The sequence below is a fragment of the Saccopteryx bilineata genome, chromosome 1 (genome assembly GCF_036850765.1).
Source record: "Saccopteryx bilineata isolate mSacBil1 chromosome 1, mSacBil1_pri_phased_curated, whole genome shotgun sequence".
Classification (NCBI taxonomy): Eukaryota; Metazoa; Chordata; class Mammalia; order Chiroptera; family Emballonuridae; genus Saccopteryx; species Saccopteryx bilineata.
In genome coordinates, this window is record NC_089490.1 from 9,698,992 (window position 1) to 9,726,802 (window position 27,811).

At 37.5% G+C, this 27,811-nt stretch overlaps 1 protein-coding gene and 1 long non-coding RNA gene across 2 annotated transcripts in view; both read left to right on the forward strand.

The window, feature by feature from the left end:
- LOC136324695 (uncharacterized) overlaps positions 1-27,488 on the forward strand; it is an 87,298-nt gene extending 59,810 nt beyond the window's left edge. Inside the window, exon 4 of the long non-coding RNA XR_010729130.1 lies at positions 27,468-27,488. This is a non-coding gene — a long non-coding RNA (uncharacterized lncRNA). The remainder of the gene's footprint in view (positions 1-27,467) is intronic.
- Positions 1-27,811, forward strand: part of LOC136319150 (uncharacterized) — a 348,276-nt gene that overhangs the window by 169,198 nt on the left and 151,267 nt on the right. The window lies entirely within an intron of this gene.

Genomic DNA, 27,811 nt, shown 5'->3' on the forward strand with positions numbered 1-27,811 from the left:
TATGGTGGTTCCTCAAAAAACTGAAAATAGAACTACCTTATGACCCAGCAATCCCTCTACTGGGTATATACCCCAAAAACTCAGAAACATTGATACGTAAAGACACATGCAGCCCCATGTTCATTGCAGCATTGTTCACAGTGGCCAGGACATGGAAACAACCAAAAAGCCCGTCAATAGATGAATGGATAAAGAAGATGTGGCACATATACACTATGGAATACTACTCAGCCATAAGAAATGATGACATCGGATCATTTACAAAAAAATGGTGGGATCTTGATAACATTATACGAAGTTTAATAAGTAAATCAGAAAAAAACAGGAACTGCATTATTCCATATGTAGGTGGGACATAAAAGTGAAACTAAGAGACATTGATCAGAGTGTGGTGGTTACCGGGGGAAGTGGGAGAGGGACAGGGAAAGGGGGAGGGGGGAGGGTCACAAAGAAAACTATATAGAAGATGACAGAGGACAATCTGACTTTGGGTGATGGGTATGCAACATAATTGAAAGACAAGATAACCTGGAATTGTTATCTTTGAATATATGTATCCTGATTTATTGATGTCGCCCCATTAAAAAAATAAAATTATTAAAAAAATTTTAAAAAAATAAAAATAAATATGATTGTATTTAAAAATATCAAATAAATATGTTTAAAATTCTACAGAATTTTTTAAATATGTTTCACTTCTCCTATTTAAAGAGTGTTTTTTGTTTTGTAAATTTATTGGGGTGACCTTGGTTAATCAAAAGTATGCAGGTCTCAAGTGCACGATTCTATCACACCACATGTGTATGTGGCAGTGTATTCCCCACCCCAGTGACATATCCTCTGTTACCTGTCTATTTATTTTAAACCTGTATGTCCCTATATGTTACATAGTATTTATAACTAGCAGTGATCATTTCAGTGGGATGGATTTTCAAGATATTTTCTTTATTTATGGAATAGATAAGACTTGTCCATGTTACAGAAACAACCATTAACAGATGAAACACTTTTGCTGGCACTCTACAGAGTGTAAACAACCTGTCTCATATGTGAGCTGAAATATCTGTTTCTCACTTAAAGTGAAGGCACAGTAAGGTTCACTGAGAAACAGAATCTCCGTCAGAGAATCCCAGTGCTTTCTCTGTCCTGGTTTCAGGACCCATAGGAATGAAAATATTCTTCATTCAGGAATGAGTTAAAACAGAAACTCAAAACAATGCAATAAAAAATTAACCCGTGGACAAAAACATGGAGGACGCAGCCCCCAGACCCCAGACCCTGTGTCACTGGGAGGAGCTGTGTGTCAGTGCTCCTTCCACAGTGTGGTGGCCACTCTGCACGATGTCCCTGCCACAGCAGTGAGACTCACTGATGTGTTTAAAGCATCCAATGACAGTATTAATGCTAACAAACTGAGTAACAGGAACATAAATATTTCAAATAGACCAAGAATATTTTTAGCCTTACATGTGGTCACTCAGTGGATAGAGCATGGACCTGGAACACTGAGGTTGCCAGTTCAACCCTGGACTTGCCCGGACACGGCACCCAGGGCAGCAGCTACAGCTACAGTGAAGCAGCTATGAGTCCACATGCTTCGATCTCACCTCCCATTTATTTTCTCACAATACTAATAAGTAAAACATTTTGAAAAAATACAATTATTTTATAAATTAAACAGCAAAATCAATATTATTTAAATTTTTGTATTACTTTCTAAATGAAGTTCCTTTTCCAGCGTTTCATTTACTGTACAATACCGGTGGAAAATAGTGAGCTCTGATTTACTATGTCCATGTGTGTTTGGGGGGGCAGGAGTGATTTGACATGTGTTTGTGTGTTCACTTGAAATTATTCTAATTTTAAATTTGAATTTATCAGTAAACTTAAATTCCTTTTTGGTTGGTTCCTGTGAATTAGATGTTGACATTTTTTTTCTTTTTCAGGAGAATTTGAGACACAATCTGGTAAATTTACTGATATTTCTTTACTCTTAATTTACTTGAAAACATGTGGTTTATGTCTCTTTGATATTTCCAGCCTTTTTATTCAAGCGTCTCCCGTTGGCCTGTCCTCCTCTTATACATCTGATGTCCCCACCCCTGACCTCTGACAGCACTTCTCCCAATCAGGCCTCTGTTGATTTCCATTTCACCTTGTTCATCCTTCCCCACACCTTCTTCTGTCACTGTACACAATCATTTCCCTGTGAACTTTGGTGACATCAGTCTTGCAATAATTGCCACACTTTCATTAAGAATATGGTCACATGAATGGTTTCAAGCTGAAATATACATAGATTTAGTATGTATAAATTTATGTTTATTCTGTGTGTATATATACACAAACAAATACACACAGATATATATATAGATATATATACACACACACAGATACACACACATGGGTATATATCTCTGTATGCATGTGTCTGTGTGTGTGTGTGTGTGTGTGTGTGTGTGTGTGTGTGTGTGTGTGTTAGGAAAATTTTTAAACTTAGGACTTATTTTCAACATCACAAATTTGAATGTCCATTACTATGAGATTGATACTTCTCCAAACCCTTGAGAGAAAAGCCTCAAAATTATCAGCATTCAGTGTCTCTGTCCATTGTCTTCTCACAGCCTGTGTCATGATCAATACCTTGTATCATTCACTGGTCAGATGTGAGAGAGTGGGGTGTCCCTCTTCCACTGTCCTTGATCATATGACCCAGGTGTTCCAAGTTAACTAAACATTTTACATAATTATTTCAGGCCTTTAAAAATATGCAACCATGTCTGTCTTTTATTCTTTGGCATTAACTTGAAAGCATTATCAAGTGACAAACTGCACTTAAAAATAAACAATTTGCAGGAGGATTATTTATCTTAAAGTAGGTGGAAAAGTGATTCATTTCTGACCTATACCATTTATTTCAAGGGTACAAGAAAAATAATTGTTTATGATGTTTCAAAAAAATGAAAATTTAATCATTCATAACTAAAATTGTCTTTTTCTAATGACAATTCTAATTATATATCCATTTGTGTACAGAGCAGGTGTCACATGACGAGTGCAACAAAACCAGGTTTCTCATGATGGGGACTCTCCTGTTTGCTTCCTCATTGCTGGTTAAGTCCCTGTCTCCTATGTAATTACGTTTGTTTTTTAATCTGAAAAAATGTGATAGTCCCATGAGATGAGAATGCTTAGTATTGCACATCCCAGCATTTCTAGCATAGCAACATGATCTTTTATGTCCAAACTTAGTTTCTTGTGCACAAGGGACAGGGGAGGAGAACAGCACTGACTCTGATGGGTGAGGTGTACTTTAATCCTCAGGGTTCTTGCTTTCACAGACATGGGTCAGGTGTGCTCTACTGTGGAACAGGAAATGTTGGGGCTTTGCTCTGTTTACTTTCCTACTCAATATTGTGTTTTCACCGGGAATGAGTTGTTTATTTCTTCCTTTTACTTTTCAGCCAAGAATGAAACCAACGAAGGTAAGCACCGCTCACCTACACCACTGTCCTTCCCTCTTCTGTTCCTTACTCCCTTCTCTTTAACTCTAAGTGACCATCAACCTTTTGTCTCAGTATCTTGACCCTTCACTCGGATTAGTCATTTCAAATGCCACTCAATTTCTCCCATTTTCACCTCAATATTTTCTTGTTCTTGCAATCAAGGAGACTGAGCCTTTTGTCAAGTGAATTTTATCAATCAGATACCTGGAAGGTTAGATACATTTAAAGTTTCTGAGTGTAACTTTTCTCCAAGGACAGTGAGGTCACTGATTCAGAACCTCCCTCACTGTCATTTCTTTCCCTTCATCTCATTTACTTAGCTTCACTTACGCATATGTTAAAGCAGACATTCAAATAGTATAAGGTTGAGAATTAATTTGTGGACAATAATGTTGTGAATAGATGCACATAAGAACATAACCCTGTATTTACTTATACGAGCAGTCTTTCAGTAATTGTTATACAGTGGTTGTAGCAACGTAGTACATTGAAGGTACTGTAATTAGAATGGAATACATAGATGTATAAACATCCAAAGACCATTGTAAATATGACAGATATTTCTCAGTGGTGCACATACTATAAAAATTGATCGAGAGTAAATTTATTAAAATATATCAGAATAAATATTTTTTTAAATTTTAGCACACATTTAATATACTTCACTTATCTTATTTTAAAAGGATTATTAACATTTTATTGAAATTAATGGGGTGACCTTGATTAATAAAAGTACTCTGGTCTCAGGTGCACAATTCTATCACACCTCATCTGTGTGTGGCAGTGTGTCCCCACCCCAGTCACAGATCCTCTGTCACCCTTCTATTTATTTTCTACCATTGTGTACCTACATGTCACATGAAATTTTTCAATTGTACAGATGATTTTAGTAGAATGGATTTTCAGGATATATTCTTTCTTTATTGAATAGACAGGAGTTGTCCACGTGGCAGAAACAACCATTAGCAGATGAAACATTTCCGTTGCCACTCTTTACAGTGTATAGAAAACGTGTCTCATATGTGTGTGCTGGGAGATATTTATTTCTTGGTTAAAAAAAAGGTTCCGTAAAGTCCATTGAGAAACAGAATCTCCGTCAGAGAATCCCAGTCCTGTCCCTTCCCTGAATTCAGCACCCATGAGCACTAAGACTTTCTCCATTCAGGAATGATTTAAAACAGAAACTCAGACACAGTGTGAATAAAAATCAGTTTGTGGTCAAAAACATGGAGGACGCAGCCCCCAGACCCCTGACCCTTTGTCACTGGGAGGAGCTGTGTGTCAGTGCTCCTTCCACAGTGTGGTGGCCACTCTGCACGATGTCGCTGCCGCAGCAGTGAGACTCACTGATGTGTTTAAAGCATCCAATGACATACTAAAGCTAACAAATGGAAAACAGAAACATAAGTGTTTCAAAGAGTCCAAGAATATTTTTAACCTAGCCTGTGGTCACTCAGTGGATAGAGTGAGGACGTGGAACACTGAGGTGCCAGTTCGACCCTGGAGTTGCCCGGACACGGCACCCAGGGCAGTAGCTACAGCTACAGTGAAGCAGCTCTGAGTCCACATGATTTGCTCCCAACTCCCATTCCTTCTATCAGTAATATTAACAAGAAAAATATTGTCATTAAAACAATTATTTATAAATTAAACGGCAAAACTTATATTTTTAAATATTATATTATTTTATTAAGTTTACTTCCTTTTCAACTTTTTATTTACTGTAGAACAGCTGCAGAAAATAGTGAGCTCTGATCCACTGTGTAGGTGTGTGTGTTTGGAGGGATCATCTGTGATTTGAAATGCGTTTCTGTGTTCATCTGAAATTAACCTAATTTTAGTTTTAATTTATCTGTAAATTATAATTCTGTTTGTGGGTGCTTCCCATAATATTAACATTAGCCTTTTTTTTTCTCTTTCAGGACAAGTTAAAAGAATTATAGGTAAAATTACTGATATTTCTTTACTCTTGATCCACTTGAAAACCTCCGGTTTCTTCCTGCCATTGATGTTTCCGATCATTTTATCCAAGTGCCTCCGTTGGCCTGTCCTCCTCCTGGATGATCACTGTCCCCACCTGATTCTGAGACAGCGCTTCTCCCCTTTGTGAGTCTGTCCATTTCTGTTTCCTACCTTCCAGCCTTTCCCTTCTTCCTCTTTCATTTCACACAATCATTTCCCTGTAAACATTGGCTCCTTCTGTCTTGCAGTAAATTCACACAGTTTTGTTAAGACATTGGTGAGATAAAGGGTGTTAACTTGACAGAATCAAGATTTTAATATACACATATGATATGTTATAGATTTATATTAGTGTGTATATATATATATATACGAATACATATGTATGCATTTCCATAAAATATTCAAACTTTACACTTATGTCAAGTATTCCAAGTGTGAGAGCCCATTCTTACACAATTTTTACTTCACAAACCCTTGAAGAAAAATGACTCCAAACTTTAAGCTTTAAGTGTCTCTGTCCATTTTTCTTCCAAAGACTGTGTCATGATAAATACCTTGTATCACTCACTGGTCAGATGTGAGAGAGTGGAACGTCCCTCTTCCACTGTCCTTGATCATATGACCCAGGTGTTCCAAGATATCTAAATATTTTACATATTTTTTCTGGCCTTTAAAATTATCCAACCATGCCCATATTTTATTATTTGGAATTATGTGGACACCAATATCAAATGACAAAAGAACTTAAAAGTAAACAACTTACAGAAAAGTGAAGTGTCTTAAGACAAATGGAAAAGTGACACATCTCTGATTTGTACCTTTTATGTGAAGAATACAAGAAAATAATTGACCATGATGTTTCAAAAACAGCAAATATAACACTAGGGAACAAATTTTTTTTCATTTGTTGTTGCATGAGATTTTAGAACTGTTTCTATATATTTCTGCATCGCTGATTTCAACTCTGAAATCCGTTTTTGTTTTTTTTGGGTTTTGGTGTATGCTCTAGTTTTTATGCAATTTTAATCTCTTTTTGTTACAGTTAATGACATGATTTGGTTTTTAATTGGAGTTAAAGGGCAACTACTCTTGGATTGAATGTAACCACAAGGCAATTACTGTTTTAGAAACATGACTTTTTTTTTAATAATTTTATTTTTTTAATGTGGCAACATCAATAAATCAGGATACATATATTCAAAGATAACATATCCAGGTTATCTTGTCATTCAATTAAGTTGCATACCCATCACCCAAAGTCAGATTGTCCTCTGTCACCTTCTATCTAGTTTTCTTTGTGCCCCGCCCCTCCCCCTTTCCCTCTCCCTTTCCCCCCTCCCCATGTAACCACCACACTCTTATCAATGTCTCTTAGGCTCACTTTTATGTCCCACCTACATATGGAATAATGCAGTTCCTGTTTTTTTCTGATTTACTTATTTCACTTCGTATAATGTTATCAAGATCCCACCATTTTGCCGTAAGTGATCCGATGTCATCATTTCTTATGGCTGAGTAGTATTCCATAGTGTATATGTGCCACATCTTCTTTATCCAGTCGTCTATTGATGGGCTTTTTGGTTGTTTCCATGTCCTGGCCACTGTGAACAATGCTGCAATGAACATGGGGCTGCATGTGTCTTTACGTATCAATGTTTCTGAGTTTTTGGGGTATATACCCAGTAGAGGGATTGCAGGGTCATAAGGTAGCTCTATTTTCAGTGTTTTGAGGAACCACCGTACTTTCTTCCATAATGGTTGTACTACTTTACATTCCCACCAACAGTGGATGAGGGTTCCTTTTTCTCCACAGCCTGTCCAACATTTGCTATTACCTGTCTTGTTAATAATAGCTAATCTAAGAGGTGTGAGGTGTATCTCATTGCAGTTTTGATTTGCATTTCTCTGATAACTAAAGAAGATGAGCAGCTTTTCATACATCTGTTGGTCATTTGTATTTCTTCCTGGGAGAAGTGTCTGTTCATGTCCTCTTCCCATTTTTTTTTTTTTTTTTTTGTATTTTTCTGAAGCTGGAAACGGAGAGAGACAGTCAGACAGACTCCCGCATGCGCCCGACCGAAATCCACCCGGCACGCCCACGAGGGGCGATGCTCTGCCCACCAGGGGGCAATGCTCTGCCCTTCCGGGGCATCGCTCTGCCACGACCAGAGCCACTCTACCGCCTGGGGCAGAGGCCAAGGAGCCATCCCCAGTGCCCGGGCCATCTTTGCTCCAATGGAGCCTTGGATGCGGGAGAGGAAGACAGAGACAGAGAGGAAGGAGGGGTGGGGGTAGAGAAGCAAATGGGCGCTTCTCCTATGTGCCCTGGCCAGGAATCGAACCCGGGTCCCGTGCACATCAGGCCGATGCTCTACCGCTGAGCCAAACGGCCAAGTCCCATTTTTTTATTGGATTGTTTGTTTGTTTGTTTGTTGTTGAGTTTTATGAGTTCTTTGTATATTTTGGATATTAGGCCCTTATCTGAGCTGTTGTTTGAAAATATCATTTCCCATTTAGTTGGCTGTCTGTTTATTTTGCTATCAGTTTCTTTTGCTGAGCAAAATCTTCGTAGTCTGATGTAGTCCCATTCATTAATTTTTTTTTAAAATTTTATTTTTTGAATGGGGCGACATCAATAAATCAGGATACATATATTTAAAGATCAACAAGTCCAGGTTATCTTGTCTTTCAATTATGTCCCATACCCATCACCCAAAGTCAGATTGTCCTCTGTCATCTTCTATATAGTTTTCTTTGTGCCCCTCCCCCTCCCCCTTTCCCTCTCCCTCTTCCCCCTCCCCCCGTAACCACCACACTCTTATCAATGTCTCTTAGTTTCACTTTTATATCCCACCTACATATGGAATAATGCAGTTCCTGTTTTTTTCTGATTTACTTATTAAACTTCGTATAATGTTATCAAGATCCCACCATTTTGCCGTAATTGATCCGATGTCGGATCAATTGATCATCATTTCTTATGGCTGAGTAGTATTCCATAGTGTATATGTGCCACATCTTCTTTATCCATTCATCTATTGATGGGCTTTTTGGTTGTTTCCATGTCCTGGCCACTGTGAACAATGCTGCAATGAACATGGGGCTGCATGTGTCTTTACGTATCAATGTTTCTGAGTTTTTGGGGTATATACCCAGTAGAGGGATTGCTGGGTCATAAGGTAGTTCTATTTTCAGTTTTTTGAGGAACCACCATACTTTCTTCCATAATGGTTGTACTATTTTACATTCCCACCAACAGTGGATGAGGGTTCCTTTTTCTCCACAGCCTGTCCAACATTTGCTATTACCTGTCTTGTTAATAATAGCTAATCTAACAGGTGTGAGGTGTATCTCATTGCAGTTTTGATTTGCATTTCTCTAATAACTAAAGAAGATGAGCATCTTTTCATATATCTGTTGGCCATTTGTACTTCCTCCTGGGAGAAGTGTCTGTTCATGTCCTCTTCCCATTTTTTTCTTGGATTGTTTGTTTGTTTGTTGTTGAGTTTTATGAGTTCTTTGTATATTTTGGATATTAGGCCCTTATCTGAGCTGTTGTTTGAAAATATCATTTCCCATTAGTAGGCCGTCTGTTTATTTTGTTATCAGTTTCTCTTGCTGAGCAAAAACTTCTTAGTCTGATGTAGTCCCATTCATTAATTTTTGCCTTCACTTCTCTTGCCATTGGAGTCAAATTCATAAAATGCTCTTTAAAACCCAGGTCCATGAGTTTAGTTCCTATGTCTTCTTCTATGTACTTTATTGTTTCAGGTCTTATGTTTAGATCTTTGATCCATTATGAGTTAATTTTAGTACAGGGGGACAAACTGTAGTCCAGTTTCATTCTTTTGCATGTGGCTTTCCAGTTTTCCCAGCACCATTTATTGAAGAGGCTTTCTTTCCTCCATTGTGTGTTGTTGGCCCCTTTATCAAAAATTATTTGACTATATATATGTGGTTTTATTTCTGGACTTTCTATTCTGTTGCATTGGTCTGAGTGTCTATTTTTCTGCCAATACCATGCTGTTTTGATTGTCATGGCCCTATAATAGAGGTTGAAGTCAGATATTATAATGCCCCCAACTTCATTCTTTTTCTTTAGGATTGCTTTGGCTATTCGGGGTTTTTTATAGTTCCATATAAATCTGATGATTTTTTGGTCTATTTCTTTAAAAAATGTCATTGGAATTTTGATGGGAATTGCATTAAATTTGTATATTGCTTTGGATAATATAGCCATCTTGATTATATTTATTCTTCCTAACCAAGAACGAGGAATATTCTTCCATCTCATTATATCTTTTTCTATTTCTCTTAACAATGGTTTATAGTTTTCATTATGTAAGTCCTTTACATTCTTTGTTATGTTTATTCCGAAGTATTTTATTTTTTTTGTTGCAATTGTGAAGGGGATTATTCTTTTGAGTTCGTTCTCAGTTGTTTCATTGTTGGCATATAAAGGCTATTGACTTCTGTATGTTAATTTTGTATCCTGGGACCTTACTGTATTGACTTATTGTTTCTAGTAGTCTTTTTGTGGATTCTTTGGGGTTTTTGATGTATAGGATCATATTATCTGCAAAAAGTGATACCTTTACTTCTTCTTTTCCGATATGGATGCCTTTTATTTCTTTGTCTTGTCTGATTGCTGTGGCTAGAACCTCTAGTACCACATTTAATTAGAGTGGAGAGAGTGGACAACCCTGTCTTTTTCCTGATTTAAGGGGGAAAGCCTTCAGTTTAGTGCCATTTAATATGATGTTAGCTGATGGTTTATCATATATGGCCTTTATCATGTTGAGATATTTCCCTTCTATACCCATTTTGTTGAGAGTCTTAAACATAAAATTGTGTTGCATTTTATTGAAAGCCTTTTCTGCGTCTATTGATAAGATCATGTGGTTTTTGTTCTTGTTTTGTTGATATGGTGTATTATGTTAACCGTTTTACGTATGTTGAACCATCCTTGAGATTCTGGGATGAATCCTACTTGATCATAATGTATTATTTTTTTAATATGTTTTTGTATTCAATTTGCTAATATTTTGTTTAGTATTTTAGCATCTATATTTATTAGAGATATTGGTCTGTAGTTTTCTTTTTTTGTGCTATCCTTGCCTGGTTTTGGTATGAGGGTTATGTTGGCCTCATAAAATGTGTTTGGAAGTATGGCTTCTTCTTCAAATTTTTTGAAGACTTTCAGTAGAATAGGAACCAACTCCTCTTTGAATGTTTGATAAAATTCGCTGGTATAGCCGTCTGGGCCTGGACTTTTATTTTTGGGGAGGTTTTTAATGGTTTTTTTCTATTTATTCTCTACTAATAGGTCTGTTTAGGTTTTTTGCTTCTTCTTGACTCAGTCTAGGAATGTTGTATTGTTCTAGGAATTTATCCATTTCTTCTAGGTTGTTGAATTTAGTGGCATAAAGTTTTTCATAGTATTCTACAATAATTCTTTGTATATCTACAGTGTCTGTGGTGATTTCTCTTCTTTAATTCTGGGTTTTGTTTATATGAGTTCTTTCTCTTTTTTCCTTGGTACGTCTTGCCACGGGTTTGTCAATTTTGTTGATCTTTTCAAAGAACCAGCTCATTGTTCTATTAATTTTTTCTATAGTTTTTCTGTTCTCTATTTCATTTATTTCTGCTCTGATTTTTATTATCTCCTTTCTTTGGCTGGTTTTGGGTTGTCTTTGTTCTTCTTTTTCTAGTTCCTTAAGGTGTGAAGTTAAGTGGTTCACTTGGGCTCTCTCTTATTTGTTCATATAGGCCTGAAGTGATATGAACTTCCCTCATAACACTGCTTTTGCTGCATCCTATAGATTCTGATATGTCGTATTGTCATTTTCATTAGTCTGTATATATCTTTTGATCTCTGCGCTTATTTCTTCTTTGACCCATTCATTTTTTAAAAGTGTGTTGTTTAGTTTCCACATTTTTGTGGGATTTTTTTCCTCTTTTTTGCAGTTGAATTCTAGTTTCAAGGCTTTATGATCAGAAAATATGCTTGGTACAACTTTGATTTTTCTGAATTTGCTGATGTTGTTTTTGTGGCCCAACATATGGTCAATTCTTGAGAATGATCCATGTACACAGGAGAAAAAAGTATACTCAGTCACTTTGGGATGAAATGTCCTGTAGATGTCTATCATATCCAGGTTCTCTAGTGTTTTCTTTAAGGCCACTATATCTTTGTTGATTCTCTGTTTGGATGACCGATCTAGAGCCGTTAGCGGTGTATTGAGGTCTCCAAGTATGATTGTATTTTTGTCAGTTTTTGTTTTAATATCAATAAGTAGCTGTCTTATATATTTTGGTGCTCCTTGGTTTGGTGCATATATATTAAGAATTGTTATGTCTTCTTGATTCAGTGTCCCCTTAGCCATTATGAAATGGCCATTTTTGTCTCTGAGTACTTTTGCTGTCTTGTAGTCAGCATTATCAGATATGAGTATTGCTACACCTGCTTTTTTTTGTATGTCATTTGCTTGGAGTATTGTTTTCCAGCCTTTCACTTTAAATTTGTTTTTATCCTTGTTACTTAGATGAGTTTACTTTAGGCAGCATACAGTTGGATTTTTCTTTTTTATTCCATTCTGCTACTCTGTGCCTTTTTATTGGTGAGTTTAATCCATTTACATTTAGTGTAATTATTGACACTTGTGAGTTCCCTATTGCCATTTTATATATTGCTTTCTGTTAGTTTTGTGTCTTGTTTGATCCTTCTCTTTCGTTTTTCTATCTTTTGTTTTTATTTGGTTGTATTCCATACTTCTTTCCTCTGTTGCTATCTTTTTTATCTCATGTGCTTCTGTGGTGGTTTTTTCAATGGTGGTTACCTTTAAGTAATGAAAAGTGTTCCTACCCTGTTCATTGTAGTGCACTATTTTGTGAGTACTTTTGCACTCCATTTTTCTTTGCTACTGTTAATCTCCATCCTCTCCCCCCCTTTTCTTTTTGTTGTTGTCACAGTTTAAACTTAGTTTTATTGTGTTCTTCTTGGAGCTTTTACTTGTGGAGGCTCCAAGAATAGGTTTTTCGGTTTCTGGTTGAAGATCTTGTTGAGTTTTGGGAGAGATTTATTGGTATAGCTTCCTACCCCGCCATTAGTCTGATGTCATCTCACTTACTGTTTTTTTAAGACATTGGTAAGATGAAGGGTATGAAGATAACAGGTACATAATTTTTAATATATACAAATATTTCAGGTTTATATTAGTGTGTACATATTTGAATATATATGTATGCAATTCGGGAAAATATTAAATACTAAAACCTATGTCAAGTGTTCCAACTTTGAGTTCCCATTATTACACACTTTCTACTTCACAAATCCTTGAGGGTAAAGACTCCAAACATTCAGCGTTCATTATCTCTCTCCCTTGTCTTTTGAAAAGCCTGTGTCATGCTAAATACCTTGTATCACTCACTGGACAGATGTGAGAGAGTGGGACATCCCTCTCCACTGTCCTTGATTATATGACCCAGGTGTTCAAAGTATCTAAATATTTTGCATACTATTTTCAGGCCTTTAAAAATATGCAATCATGAGTATTTTTTATTCTTTGTTATTAAGTTGACACTGTTATCAAATGACAAAATGCACTTAAAATAAACAATGTGCAGAAGGAAGAATTATCTTAAAGTAAGTGAATGTGTGTGTTTTTTAATCTGAAGAACGTGATAGTCCGCTAACATGAAAACAGTTACTATTGCACATCCCAGAATTTCTGACTTAACTCCTTTATTGTTTTATATCTCAATTTAGCTTTTTATGCACAAGGAATAATGGAAGAAACAGCATTACCTCGGAAAGGTAAGATTCCTTTTTGAACCTTATGGTTTCTACTTTCACAAATATTTATATGTTTCAATGTATAGTTTAATCCACACTGAACCAGAAATGGGGACCCGTTTCTGTTCTTCCTACCAGGTAGTCTGATTTCACTTTGGATGATTTGTTTATTTTTTCCTTTTCCCTTTCAGCTGAGAGTGAACAGGAGACAAGTCAGTACCAATAACTCCCCGTGTCCTTCCCTCACCTGTTCCTTATCCCTGTCTTCTTTCTCAGTGACCATCTGCCTTTGTCTCAGTGTCTCAGCCTTCCAGCTCTGATTCCCCCTGTTCATTATTTGCTCACTTTCTCACATTGTTACCCCTCCAGTTGTATTGTTGTTGAAATCAAGGAGACAGAGCTTTTCTATCAAATAAATTTTATCAACAATATACCCGGAAGTGTAGGTACATTTATAGTTTTTGAGTGTAAGTTTTCTTCAAGGACAGCTCAGGTCACATGACTCAGAACCTCCCTCACTGTCATTTCTTTCCCTTCATCTGAGTTTCTTACCATAATTCAGGCATGACTTAAAACTCACACTGAAATAAAATAGGGTTTTAATTAAATGGTGGAAAATAACATTGTGACTAAGTATGCATAAAAACCTAGTTCTGTTTTTCAGTAACCCTTGTGCAGTGCTTGTAGCAACTTTGTGCAATGTAGATACTGCAGTTAGTATATATGTGCATAAATATACAAGGAAAGACCATTTTAAATATGAGTGAGAGTTTATAGGGGTCCATATAGAGTAAAAATGATCACGAATAATGTACTCACAAAACTCCACAAGAAACAAAAATTCAATCAAAAAGTGGTGAGAGGACATGAATAGACATTTCTTCCCAAAAAGAAACACAAATGGCCAACAGATGTATGAAAAGATGCTCATCTTTTTTTTTTTTAACAGAGACAGTCAGAGAGAGGGATACATAGGGAAAGACAGACAGAATGGAGAGATATAAGAAGCATCAACATCAGTTTTTCGTTGCGGTTCCTTTGTTGTTCATTGATTGATTTCTCATATGCGCCTTGACCGGGGGGTTACACCAGACTGAGTAACCCCTTGCTTGAGCCAGTGACCTTGGGTCCAAGCTGGTGAACTTTGCTCAAACCAGATGAGCCCGTGCTCAACCTGGCGACCTTGGGGTCTCAAACCTGGGTTCTCCGCATCCCAGTCCGACAATCTACCCACTGCACCACTGCCTGGTCAGGCTCATCATCACTACCTATTAGAGAAATGCAAATCAAAACTGCGATGAGATACTACCCCACACCTGTTAGATTAGCTATTATCAATAAGACAGGTAACAACAGGTGTTGGAGAGGCTGTGGAGAAAAAGGAACCCTCATCGACTGTTGGTAGGAATGTAAAGTAGTACAACCACTACGGAAGAAAGTATGGTGGTTCCTCAAAAATATTAAGAATAGAACTACCATATGAGTCAGCAATCCCTCTCCTGGATGTACACCCCAAAACTTGCAAATATTGGTACGTAAAGACACATGCAGCCCCATGTTTATTGCAGCATTATTCACAGTGGCAAAGATATGGAAAGAACCAAAGTGCCTTTCAATAGAGGACTGGATAAAGAAGATGTGGTACATATACACTGTGGAATGCTACTCAGCCATAAGAACCAATGACATAGTATCATTTACAACAACATGACTAGACTTTGTTAACATTATACTGAGTGAAATAAGTAAATCAGAAAGAGCTAAGAGCTGTGTGATTCAATATATAGCTGGGACACTAAATTAAGACTCAAGGACATAAATAGGAGTGCAGTGGTTACCAGGGGAGGAGGGAGAGGCGAAAAGGAGGAGGTCAGGAGAAGGACATGAAGAGGGACAAATATATATATAAGGTGATGGAGGATGACTTGACTTTGGGGGATGGGTATAAAACTTAATCAACTGTCCAAATGATGTGAAGTTGTTTGCCCCAAATCTATGTACTCTGGTTGACCAGTGTCACCAGTTAAATTTAATCATCTAAATAAAAATCTTAAAAAAAATCAAATATTTTTTTAAAATTTATAACATTTATTAAATATCCTTCATTTTTCCTATTTTAAAATATTTTAATGTTTTATTGAATTAATTGGGGTGACCTTGGTTCATGAAGGTATGCAGCTCTCAGGTGCACAATTCTATCACACCCCATCTGAACGTGGCAGTGTGGTCACGTATCCCTCTGTCACCCTTTTATTTATTTTCAACCACTGTGTCTCTACATGTCACATGGTATCTTTCAGTTGCAGTGATAATTTCAGTGGAATGAGTTTTCATGTTCTACACTTTTACTGATGGAATAGATGAGACCTGTGCACATGACAGAAACCACCATTAGCAGATGTACTGCTTTCTCTGCCTCTACTTTACAGTGTGTAGAAAACCCATCTCATTCACGTGAGCTTTCATACTTTTTCTCAGTTAAGAGAAAGGCTCAGTAAGGTCCAGTGAGAAACAGAATTTCTGTCAGAGATTCCAAATCCTGTCTCTGTCCTTAATTCAGCAACTATGATTACTAAGATATTCTCATTCAGGAATGAGTTAAAACAGATACTAAAATGGAATGGGGTTAAAAATCAGTCCATGGACAAAAACATGGAGGACACAGCCCCCAGACCCCTGACCCTGTGTCACTGGGAGGAGCTGTGTGTCAGTGCTCCTTCCACAGTGTGGTGGCCACTCTGCACGATGTCACTGCTACAGCAGTGAGACTCACTGATGAGTTCAAAAGTATCCAATGACCATATTAAAGAAAACAAATGAAAGAACAGAAACATTAATATTTTAAATAAACCAAGAATATTTTTAGCCCAGCCTGTGGTGAACCCATGGATAGAGTGTGGACCTGGAACACTGAGGTGACCAGTTGGACCCTGGACTTGCCCGGACACGGCACCCAGGGCAGCAGCTACAGCTACAGTGAAGCAGCTATGAGTCCACACACTTCCCTCCCACTTCTCATTTTTCTCTTTGTATTATTAATAAATAAATTATATTTAGAAAATAATTACTTTAATAAATTCAACAGCAAATCTAGTATTTTTAAAATTTTATACTATTGTACTAAATTAACTCCCTTTTCTACCTGTTTACTGACTATAGAACACCTGTGGATGATAGTGAGCTTTGTTCCACTGTGTAGGTGTGTGTGTTTTTTTGAGGGGGAGGGGCATGTGTGATTTGACATGTGTTTCTTCGTTCATTTGAAACTATCCTAATTTTAAATTTGAATTTATAAGTAAATTTCAATCTCTTTGTGGTTACTACAAATGAAATTGACATTGACTTTTGTATTTCTTTTTCAACACAAGTTCTGCATATATTAGGTAAAGTTACTGATATTCCTCCACTCATCATCCACATGGAAACATCTGGTTTATTTCTCTCTTTGACATTTCCGGCCCTTTTATCCCCGGGCTCTCCGCTGGCCTGTCCTCCTCCTAGGAGTCTACTGCTCCTCCCCCAATATTGAGACGGTCCTTCTCCTAATCGAAACTCTATCCATTTCTGTTTCTTACCTTCCCTCCTTTCTCTTCCTTCTGTGTCATTTTACACAATTGTTTCCCTGTAAACATTGGCTGCTTCCTTCGTGCAGTAAATTGTCACAGTTTCATTAAGACATTGGTGAGGTGAAGGGTATTAAGGTGACAGAATCATGATTTTTAATATATACATATATTACAGGTGTATATTAGAGTGGATAGATGAATATATCTGTATGTATTTCTGGGAAATATTCAAAATTTTTATCTCTGTCAAGTATGACAAGTTTGAGGGCCCAATATTATGCAATTAATCTTTTCCAATTCCTTTAGAGAAATAACTACAAACTTTCAGCATTCAGTGTCTCTGTCCATTGTCTTTTCAAACCCTGTGTCATGATGAATACCTGATATCATTCACTGGTCAGATGTGAGAGAGTGGTCATCCTTCTTCCACTGTCCTTGATCATATGACCCAGGTGTTCCAAGTTAACTAAATATAATATAGTTAACATGACATGTGTGTGTTCATCTGAAATTAACATAATTTTATATGAATTTATTGGTAAATTTTAATTTTCTTCTTGGTTGTTTCATATGAAATTGATATTGACATTTTCTTTTTTCTTTTTCTTTTTCAGAGGAATTTAAGAGACAATTAGGTAAAATTACTGATATTCCTTTACTTTTAATCCAATTGAAAACATCTGGTTAATTTCTTTGTTGAATATTTCCGGCCTTTTTATCCATGTGCCTTCTGTTGGTCTGTCCTCCTCCTAGATGTCTGCTGTCCCTCCCACATGATTCTGAGACACCAAGTCTTTCATTTGGGACTCTGTTGATTTCTGTTTCCCTGTCTTTCATCCTTTCCTGTATCTCTTTGTCATTTTACACAGATATTTCCCTGTAAACTTTGGCTGCAGAGGTCTTAAAGAGAATTGTCACAGTTTCATTCAGAATTTAGTGAGATGAAAGGCTTCAAGCAGACAGATACGTGGTGTTTAGTATATACAGATATAGATATAGACATGTACATATTAGTCTGTGTGTATATATATATCTCAGTGTGTGTTTTTGGAAAATATACAAACTTAGGATTTCTGTCTAAAATTCTAAATTTGAGGGCCCATTACTATGCATTGGATACTTCTCTAAACCCTTGAGAGAACAGTCTCTGAAATCACCATTCAGTGTCTCTGTCCATTGTCTCCTCACAGCCTGTGTCATGATAAATACCTTGTATCACTCACTGGTCAGATGTGAGAGAGTGGGGCATCCCTCTTCCACTGTACTTGATCATATGACCCAGGTGTTCCAAGTTCTCTAAGTATTTTACACAATTTTTCGCGTTTTTAAAAATACTTAAACGTGCCAGTTTCTTATTTTTTCTTCTTACTGTTGACACAGTTTACAAATGTCAAACAGCACTTTAAAAATAAACAGTTTTGCTGAAGGATGTAATATCTTAGGGTGAGTCTATAAGTAATAAATCTCTGATCTGTACGTAATATGTGAAGGACACAAGAAATAAATATTGACCGCGATATATCACCAAGAAAAAGAACCTTAATCATTCAAAGCTTAATAGTACCTTTTTCTAAAGACAATTTTAATTTTATTTTTGTTTCCTTAGGAATGGTCTTTAGGAATATACCCCTCTATGTACAGAGCAGGTGTCATATGACTAGTGCAACAAAAGCAGTTTGGACAGATGGTGCCTCTACTGTACACGTCCCGTCACTGCTGAAGTAACTGTCCCACATGTGAATACGTTAGTTTTTAGCCTGAAAATGGTGATAGTCTAGTGACAGGGGAACACTTAGTATTGCACATCCCAGCATTTCTGACCTAACTCCCTCATCGTTTTATATTCTGAGTTAGTTTTTTGTGTTCAAGGGACAGGGACGGGAAAACAGCACTGACTCTGATGGGTGAGGTGTCCTTTGGATCCTCAGGTTCCAACTTTTAACAACATGGGTCCCTGTGTGCTCCACAGTGAACTATGAAAGGGGGTCCTTTACATTTCTCATTCCTGCCTGACATTGTGTTTTCATATGGAATGAGCTGTTTATTTCTCCCTTTTCTCTTTCAGCCGAGACTGAACAGGACAAACGTAAGTACTGATAACCTGCTCCCCTGTCCTTCCCTCACCTGGTCCTTATTCCCTGTCTTCAGTATCTTGTTCTTCCTACTTTGAAAGCCACTTTCATTTGCTGTTCAAACTCTCCAGTTGCTACCCCTGTCTTTGTCTTGTTGAAGTGAAGACAGAGCCTTTCTGTCAAATGAATCTTTTTTTTTTTTTTCTGAAGCTGGAAACGGGGAGAGACAGGCAGACAGACTCCCACATGCGCCCGACCGGGATCCACCCGGCACGCCCACCAGGGGCGACGCTCTGTCCACCAGAGGGCGATGCTCTGCCCCTCTGGGGTGTCGCTCTGCCGCGACCAGAGCCACTCCAGCGCCTGGGGCAGAGGCCAAGGAGCCATCCCCAGCGCCCGGGCCATCTTTGCTCCAATGGAGCCTTGGCTGTGGGAGGGGAAGAGAGAGACAGAGAGGAAGGAGGGGGGGTGTGGAGAAGCATATGGGCGCCTCTCCTATGTGCCCTGGCCAAGAATCGAACCCGGGTCCCCCGCATGCCAGGCCGACGCTCTACCGCTGAGCCAACCGGCCAGGGCCCAAATGAATCTTATCACTAAGATATTTGCAGGTTTTATTATTTTTAAAGTTTCTGACTGTAAGTTTTCTCAAAGGACAGCTCAGGTCATGTGACTCAGAACCTCCCTCGCTGTCATTTCTTTCCCTTCATCTGATTCACTCAGCTTCATTCAGGCTTAAGTTAAAACAGAAATTCAAATAAAATTGGTTTGTGAAGTAAATGGTGGAAATAAATGTTGAGAATATACGAACATAATAACCAACTCCTGGGTTAACCTAGACAAGCAGTGTCTCAGGAACTCTTGTACAATGGTTGGAGCAACTTTGTACAGTTAAACCACTGCAATTAGAAATGAATCCATACATATATAGAAGCATCCAAAAGTGATTTCAAATATGACCAATATTTCATTGTGGTCCACGAAGAATGAGTAGGGATCAAGAATATTTCTATTAAAGAATCATCAAAATATTTAAAAATTTTACAAAATCCATTAAATACTATTCTTTTCTTCAATACTTTTCTTCTGTTTTAAATATTTATTCAGCTGTTTTAATATTTATTCAATGTCTTGCCGTAACCTTGGTAAATAAAACTGCAGAGCCCAGGTGCACAATTCTATCACACCCTATTCGTACACGGCAGTGTGCTCCCACCCCAGTCACGTATCCTCTGTCACCCTATACTTACTTTAACTCTTTATGTCCCCACATGTCACACTGTATTTTAGAATTTAGTGATTTCAGTGGAACGGACTTTCAAGATATATTCTTTATTATGGAATAGATAAAATTTGTCCATGTTGCAGAAACAACATTAGCAGATGAAGGGCTTCCACTGCCTCTTCCTTACAGTGTGTGGAGAACCTGTCTCGTGTGTGAGCTTACATATGTTTCTCAGTTCAGGGAAAGGCACAGTGTAGTCCAGTGAGAACAGAATATTTGTCCAGAATCCAACTCCTTTTTCTCTCCTGCATTCAGCACCCATAACTGTTAAGATAATCTTCATTCAGGAATGAGTTAAAATAGAATCTCCAATACACTGCAGTTAAAAATCAATCTGTGGACATAAACAAGAAGAATGCAAGCACCCAGAGACTTGACCTTGTGTTAATAGCAGGAGCTGTGTGTCCCTTACATAGTGTGGTGGCATCTTTAAACAATGTCACTTCCGCAGCAGTAAGACTGATGATATGTTTAAAAGCATCCAATGATCACACTAAAGCTAAGAAATTGAATAAGAGAAGCATAAATACTTCAAATAGACTAAGTGTATTTTTATCCTGACCTGTGGTCACTCAGTGGATAGAGCGAGGACCTAGAACACTGAGGTGGCCAGTTCGACCCTGGACTTGCCCGGACACGGCACCCAGGGCAGCAGCTACAGCTACAGTGAAGCAGCTCTGAGTCCACACGCTTCCTTCCTGCCTCTCATCCCTTCTCTATTTAATATTAATAACTATAGCCTTCTGAGAAAAATTATTTTATAAATTAAACAGTAAAATTAGTATTTTTTTAAATTTTTGTACTATTTTACTAAATTAACTTCCTTTTCCACTATTTTACTTACTGTGGTACACTGGTGCACAATAGTGAGCTCTGAGTCCATAGGTGTGTGTTTTGGGGGAGGGGCCTGTGTGATATGTTGTGTGTGTGTGTGTTCATGTGAAATTAATCTAATTTTAAATGTGAATTAATAAGTAAATTTAAATTCTCTTTGCGGTTGTTTCCCATGAGATTGTCATCAACCTTTTCTTTTTTTTCTTTTTCAGGAGAACTAAAGAAAGAAATCGGTAAAATTACTGATATTCCTTTACTCTTGATCCCCTTGAAAACACCTGGTTTATGTGCCCCCCTCAGGTTTTCAGCATTTTTATCCAGGTGCCGTCTGGGAGCCCGTCTCCCTCTTATGTGTCTAACGTCCCACCCCCACCTGATTATCAAACAGCCCTTCCTCCATTTGTGTCTCTGTTGATTTCTGTTCCTGGGCTTTCATCCTTTCTTATTTCTCTTTTCTCATTTTACTCAACTATTTCCCTGTAAACTTTGCCTCTGTCCTGCAGGAAATCGTCAGACTTTTATTAAGACATTGGAGACATGAAGGGAATTAAGTTGAAAGAATCATTATTTTTAATATATACATATATTATAGGTTTATATTAGTATGTATATATGAGTATACATATATGTATTTCTGGGAAATATTCAAAATTAAGACCAAGTTTTCCAAGTTAGAGAGAGCATTATTATGCGATTAATTCTTCCTAAACCCTTGTAAGAAAAGACTCCAAATTTTCAGTGTTAAGTGTCTCTGTCCATTGTCTTCTCACATCCTGTGTCATGATAAATACCTGACATCATTCACTGGTCAGATGTGAGAGAGTGGGGCGTCCCTCTCCCACTGTCCTTGATCATATGACCCAGGTGTTCCAAGGTCTCTAAATATTTTATGTAATTTCTACGGGCCTTTAAAAATGTCCAACCATACCTGTTTTTTATGCTTTGACATTATGTTGACACTGGTATCAAATGAAAATAGCAGTTAAAATTTAAAAATTTACCAAAGTATCAATTGTCTTAAGGTAAGTTAAAAAGTGATGCATCTCTGACCTGTACTTTTTATATGATGAGTACAAGAAAATAGTTGTCCAAGATTTTTTAAAAAGACAATTTAAACATTCAAAGCTTAATATTGCTTTCTTCCTGAGAATGGTCTTTAGGAATATATCCCTCTGTGTACAGAGCAGGTGTCATGTGACGAGTGCAACAAAACCAGGTCTCTCATGATGTAGCCTCTCCTGTTCGCTTCCTCATCACTGCTCCTATATGAAAACGTTTGTTTTTTAATCTGAAAAAAGGTGATAGTCCTCTGACATGAGAACACTTTAGTATTACACATCCCAGCATTTCTGACCTAACGCGCTCATCGTTTTATTTCCTGATGAAGTTTCTTGTGCACAAGGGACAGGGGAGCGAGAACAGCATTTCCTGTGAAGGGTGGGGTGTCCTTCGGATCCTCAGGGTTCCGCTTTTCACAAATTTGAGTCCATGTGTGCTTCAGAGTGACCTATGAAAGGGGGACCCATTTCTGTTCTCCTTGACCCGATAATCTGTATTCTCTTGGAAAGATTGGTAAATTTCTTCCTTTTCCCTTTCTCCTGAGAGTGAACAGGAGACAGGTCAGTACCAATAACCTCCCCTGTCCTTCCCTCACCTGTTCCTTATCCCCTGTCTTCTCTCTCAGTGACCATTTATCTATTGTCTCAGTGTCTTGGCCTTCCAGCTCTGATTCCCCGTGTTCACATGTTGTTCAGTTTCTCCCATTATGACTCCTCCACTTAACGTGCTGCAATCAAGGAGTCAAAGCCTTTCTGTCAAATGAGTTTTATCAGTAGCACATCTGGAAGTGTAGGTAGTTTTAAATATTTGGGGTGTAAGAATTCTTCAAGGACAACCCTGGTCGTTTGTTACAGAACCTCCCTCACTGTCATTCTTTCCCTTCATCTGATTCACTCAGCTGCATTCAGGCATGGCTTAAAACAGACACTCAGATACAGTAACATAGAGAAATAATACGTGGACAAAAATGTTCTGAATAGACACACATAAGAACCTAATCCTGTAATAACCTATATGAGCAATCTTTCAGTAAAATTACCTTTTATACAGTGATTGTTGCAAATTTGTACACTTTAGGTATTGAAATTAGAATGGAATATATATAGACAAATTTATTTATTTATATATTAATGCATATATAAATGCATATATATATGCAGAAACATTTTAAATATGACAAATATTTTAGAGTTGTCCATATAGAGTAAAAGAAATAAAAAATATTTTATTAAAATATTTCACATAAATAGTTTTAAAATTTAAATAATTTATTAAATATGACTCATTTCTCCTAGTCAAAAGGTATTTTAATGCTTTATTTAATTTATTGGTGTGATCGTGGTTAATAAAGTATGCAGGTCTCAGGTGAAAAATTCTCTCACATCTCATCTGTACGTGGCAGTGTGTTCCCACCCCAGTCACATATCCTCTGTCACCCTCTTAATTGTTTTAAATATTTATGTCCCCACATGTCACATGGTATCTTTTACATTGTAGTGATGATTTCGGTGCAATGAATTTTCAAGGCATATTATTTATTCATGGAATAGCCATGACTTGGCCACGTTGCAGAAACAAGCATTAGCTGATGTAACGCTTACCTGCACTTATTATACTTTGTAGAAAACATCTCTCGTATATATGTGCTGAGATACATTTTCTCAGTTCAGAAAAAGGCCTTGTAATGTCCAGTGAGAAACAGAATCTCCATCAGAGAATCCTAGACCTGTCTCTCTCTTGCATTCAGCACCCATGACTATTAATATATCCTTCTTTCAGGAATGAATTAAAACAGAAACTCAAATACAGTGTGGTTAAAAATCTATCCGTGGACAAAAACAAGGACGACGCAGCCCCCAGACCCCTGACCCTGTGTCACTGGGGGGAGCTGTGTGTCAGTGCTCCTTCCACAGTGTGGTGGCCACTCTGCACCATGTCGCTGCTGCAGCAGTGAGACTCACTGATGTGTTTAAAGTATCCAGTGACCATACAAAGCTCACAAATGGAATAAGAGAGACATAAATATTTCAAGTAGACCAAGAATACTTTCAGCCTGGCCTGTGGTGGCCTCGTGGATAGAGTGTGGACCTGGAACACTGAAGTGGCCAGTTCGACCCTGGACTTGCCCAGACACAGCACACAGGGCAGCAGCTACAGCTACAGTGAAGCAGCTATGAGCCCACATGCTTCCCTCCTGCCCCCAATTCCTTTTTTCAGTAATATTAATAAATAAAATATTTTCTAAAAAACAATTATTTTATCAGTTAAGCAGCAAAACTAATATTTTTTCAAATTCATATTATTTTAACTAAATTAACTTGTTTTTCAAACTTTTTACTTACTGTAGAACACCTGTGACAATAGTGACCTCTGAGCCCATGTGTAGGGGTGTTTATGGGGGGGGAGGTGATTGCTGTGTGTTTGCGTGTTCATCTGAAATTCCCCTAATATTAAATTTGAATTAATCAGTAAATTTCAATTCTCTTTGTGGTTGTTTCCCATGAAACTCACGTTGACCATTTTTTCTTTTTCAGAGGAATTGGAGAAAAAACTAAGTAAATTTACTGATATTTCTTTAATCTTGATCCAATTGAAAACATCTGGTTTATTTCTCTCTTTAACACCTATGATCATTTTATTCATTTAATGGCCTTTAGTCCATTTCTGTTTCCTACCTTTCATTCTTTCCCATTCCATCTTTTCTCATATTACAGAATTTTTTCTCTGTAAACATTGGTTGCTTCTCTCTTGCAGGAAATTGTCACAGTTTCATTAAGACATTGGTGAGATGTAGGGTGTTAAGCTAACAGATACATGATATCTAATATATGCATATATTATAAGATTATATTAGCATGTACATATATGAATATAAATGTTTTTTCAGAAAACATTTAAATTTAAGACCTCTGTCAAGTATTCCAAGTTTGAGGGCCCATTACTATGTAATTAATACTTCTCCAAACTCTTGAGAGAAAAGACTCCAAACTTTCAATGTCCAATAGCTTTGTGCATTGTCTCCTCAAAGCCTGTGTCACGATAAATACCTTGTATCATTCACTGGTCAGGTGTGAGAGAGTGGGGCGTCCCACTTCCACTGTCTTTGATCATAGGACCCAGGTGTTCCAAGGTATCTAAATATTTTACATAATATTTTTGGCCTTTAAAAATATGCAACCATACCCGTTTTTTATTCTTTGGCATTATGTTGACACTGATATCAAATGACAAACTGCACTTAAAAATATCAATTTATAGAAAAATGAAGTGTCTTAAGGCAAGTGGAGATGTGATACATCTCTTATCTGTACTTTCCATGTGAAAGGTAGGAAAAAAGATATTGATCTCAATGCTACAAAAAAATAAAGCAATCATTCAAAATTTAATATTGTCTTTTTGTAACCAGAATTACAATATTTTTTTCCTAGGGAAATTCTTTAATGTACCATGTGCTGTATACTTATTGCTGGAGAAGTCCCTGTTTCATATTTTCATAAATATTTTTTAAATCTCAGAAAGGCAATAGTTCAGTGACATGCAAACACTTACTATTGCTCATCCCAGCATTTCTGACCTAACTCCCTCATCGTTTCCTTTCCTGACTCAGTATCCTGTGCACAGGGCACAGGGGAGGGAGAACAGCACTGACTCTGATGGGTGAGGTGTCCTTTGATCCTCAGGGTTCCTGCTTTCACAGACATGGGTCCCCTTGTGCTCCACAGTGAACCAGCTGTGGGGACCCATTTCTGCTCTTCTTATCAGATAGTCTGTTTTCATTTCGAATGAGTTGCTTAGTGTTTTCTTTTCCCTTTCAACTGTGAGTGAAAAAGAGAAAAGTAAGTACCGATAACTGACTTCCCTTTTAATTCTCTCAATTATTCCTTATCCTGTTGTCTTCATCTGCATGATCATTTCACTATTATCTCAGTATCTTTGTTTTCCAACTCTGATTTCTGACTTCATTTGTTGTTCACTTTCACCCATTATGACCCTTCTAATTATATTGTTGTTACATCTGGAAGTCAGAGCCTTTATGTCAAATTAATTTTATCAATCAGATATGTGGAAGTGTAGGTACTTGTAAATTTAGTTGGTGTAAGTTTTCTCCAAAGACAGCTCAGGTCATTTGATTCAGAACCTCCCTCACTGTCCATGACTTGTCCACGTTGCAGAAACAACATGTAGCAGATGTAGGGCTCTCGCTGTCACTACTTTACGGAGTGTAAACAATGTTTCTCATATGTGAGCTGAGATATTTGTTTCTCGATTAAGGAAAAGTCACAATAAGGTCTATTGAGAAACAGAATCCCTGTCAGAGAATCCCAGTCCTTTCTGTCCCCTGAATTCAGCACCCATAGGAATTAAGATTTTCTTCATTCAGAAATGAGTTAAAACAGAATCTCCAATACTGTGTGGTTAACAACCAACCCGTGGACAAAACATGGGAGACTCAGCACCAAGACCCCTGACCCTGTGTCACTGGGAGGAGCTGTGTGTCAGTGCTCCTTCCACAGTGTGGTGGCCACTCTGCACGATGTTGCTGCCACAGCAGTAAGACCCACTGACATGTTTAAAGCATCCAATGGGGCCTGACCTGTGGTGGCGCAGTGGATAAAGCATCGACCTGGAAGTGCTGAGGTCGCCGGTTTGAAACCCTGGGCTTGCCTGGTCAAGGCACATATGGGAGTTGATGCTTCTAGCTCCTCCCCTCCTTCTCTCTCTCTGTCTCTCTCTCCTCTCTCTCCCTCTCTGTCTCTCTCTCTTCCTTTCTCTCTCCTCTCTAAAATGAATAAATAAAATAAAATTTAAAAAAATTAAAAAAAAATAAAGCATCCAATGATCATTCTAAAGCTAATATACTAAATAACAAAAACAAACATATTTTGAATAGACCAAAATATGTTCAACCTGGCCTGTAGTGGCCCCGTGGATAGAGCATGGACCTGGAACACTGAGGTTACCAGTTCAACACTGGACTTGCCCGGACACGGCACACAGGGCAGCAGCTACAGCTACAGTGAAGCAGCTATGAGTCCATATGCTTCCTTCCCGCCTCTCATTTATTTTCTCAGCAATATTAATAAATAAAATATTTTCAAAAAACAAATATTTTCTAAATCAGACACAAAAATAATTTTAATTTTGTATTATTTTACTAAATTAACACCCTTTTTAACTTATTTATTTACTGTAGAATACTGTGGACAATAGTGATTCTGAGTCATTGTGTAGCTGTGTGTTGGGGCAGATGTGTTATTTGTTGTATGTTTGTGTGTTCATCTGAAATGTGGTCTGTTTAACGTTAAATCTGAATATATCAGTAAATTTGAATTATCTCTGTAATTGTTTCCCATGAAACTGACATTAACCTTTTCTTCTCTTTTTCAGAGGAAATTATCGAAACAGTAGGTAAAATGACTGATATTTCTTCACTCTTCATCTACTTGAAACATCTGGTTTGTTTTTCTGTTTGACATTTCTGGGCTTATTTATCCAGGTGCCTTCCGCTGACCTGTCTTTCTCCTAGATGTCTGCTGTCCCTCCCACATGATTTTGAGACAGATTTCTTTTATTTGGAATTCTGTCCATTTCCCTTTCCTGCCTCTTATCCTCTCCCATCCTTTCTTCTGTCATTTTACATAATGACCTCCCTGTAAACATTGGCTGCTTCTATCTTGCAGCAGTAAATTGTCACAGTTTCATTAAGACATTGGTGAGATGAAGGATATTCA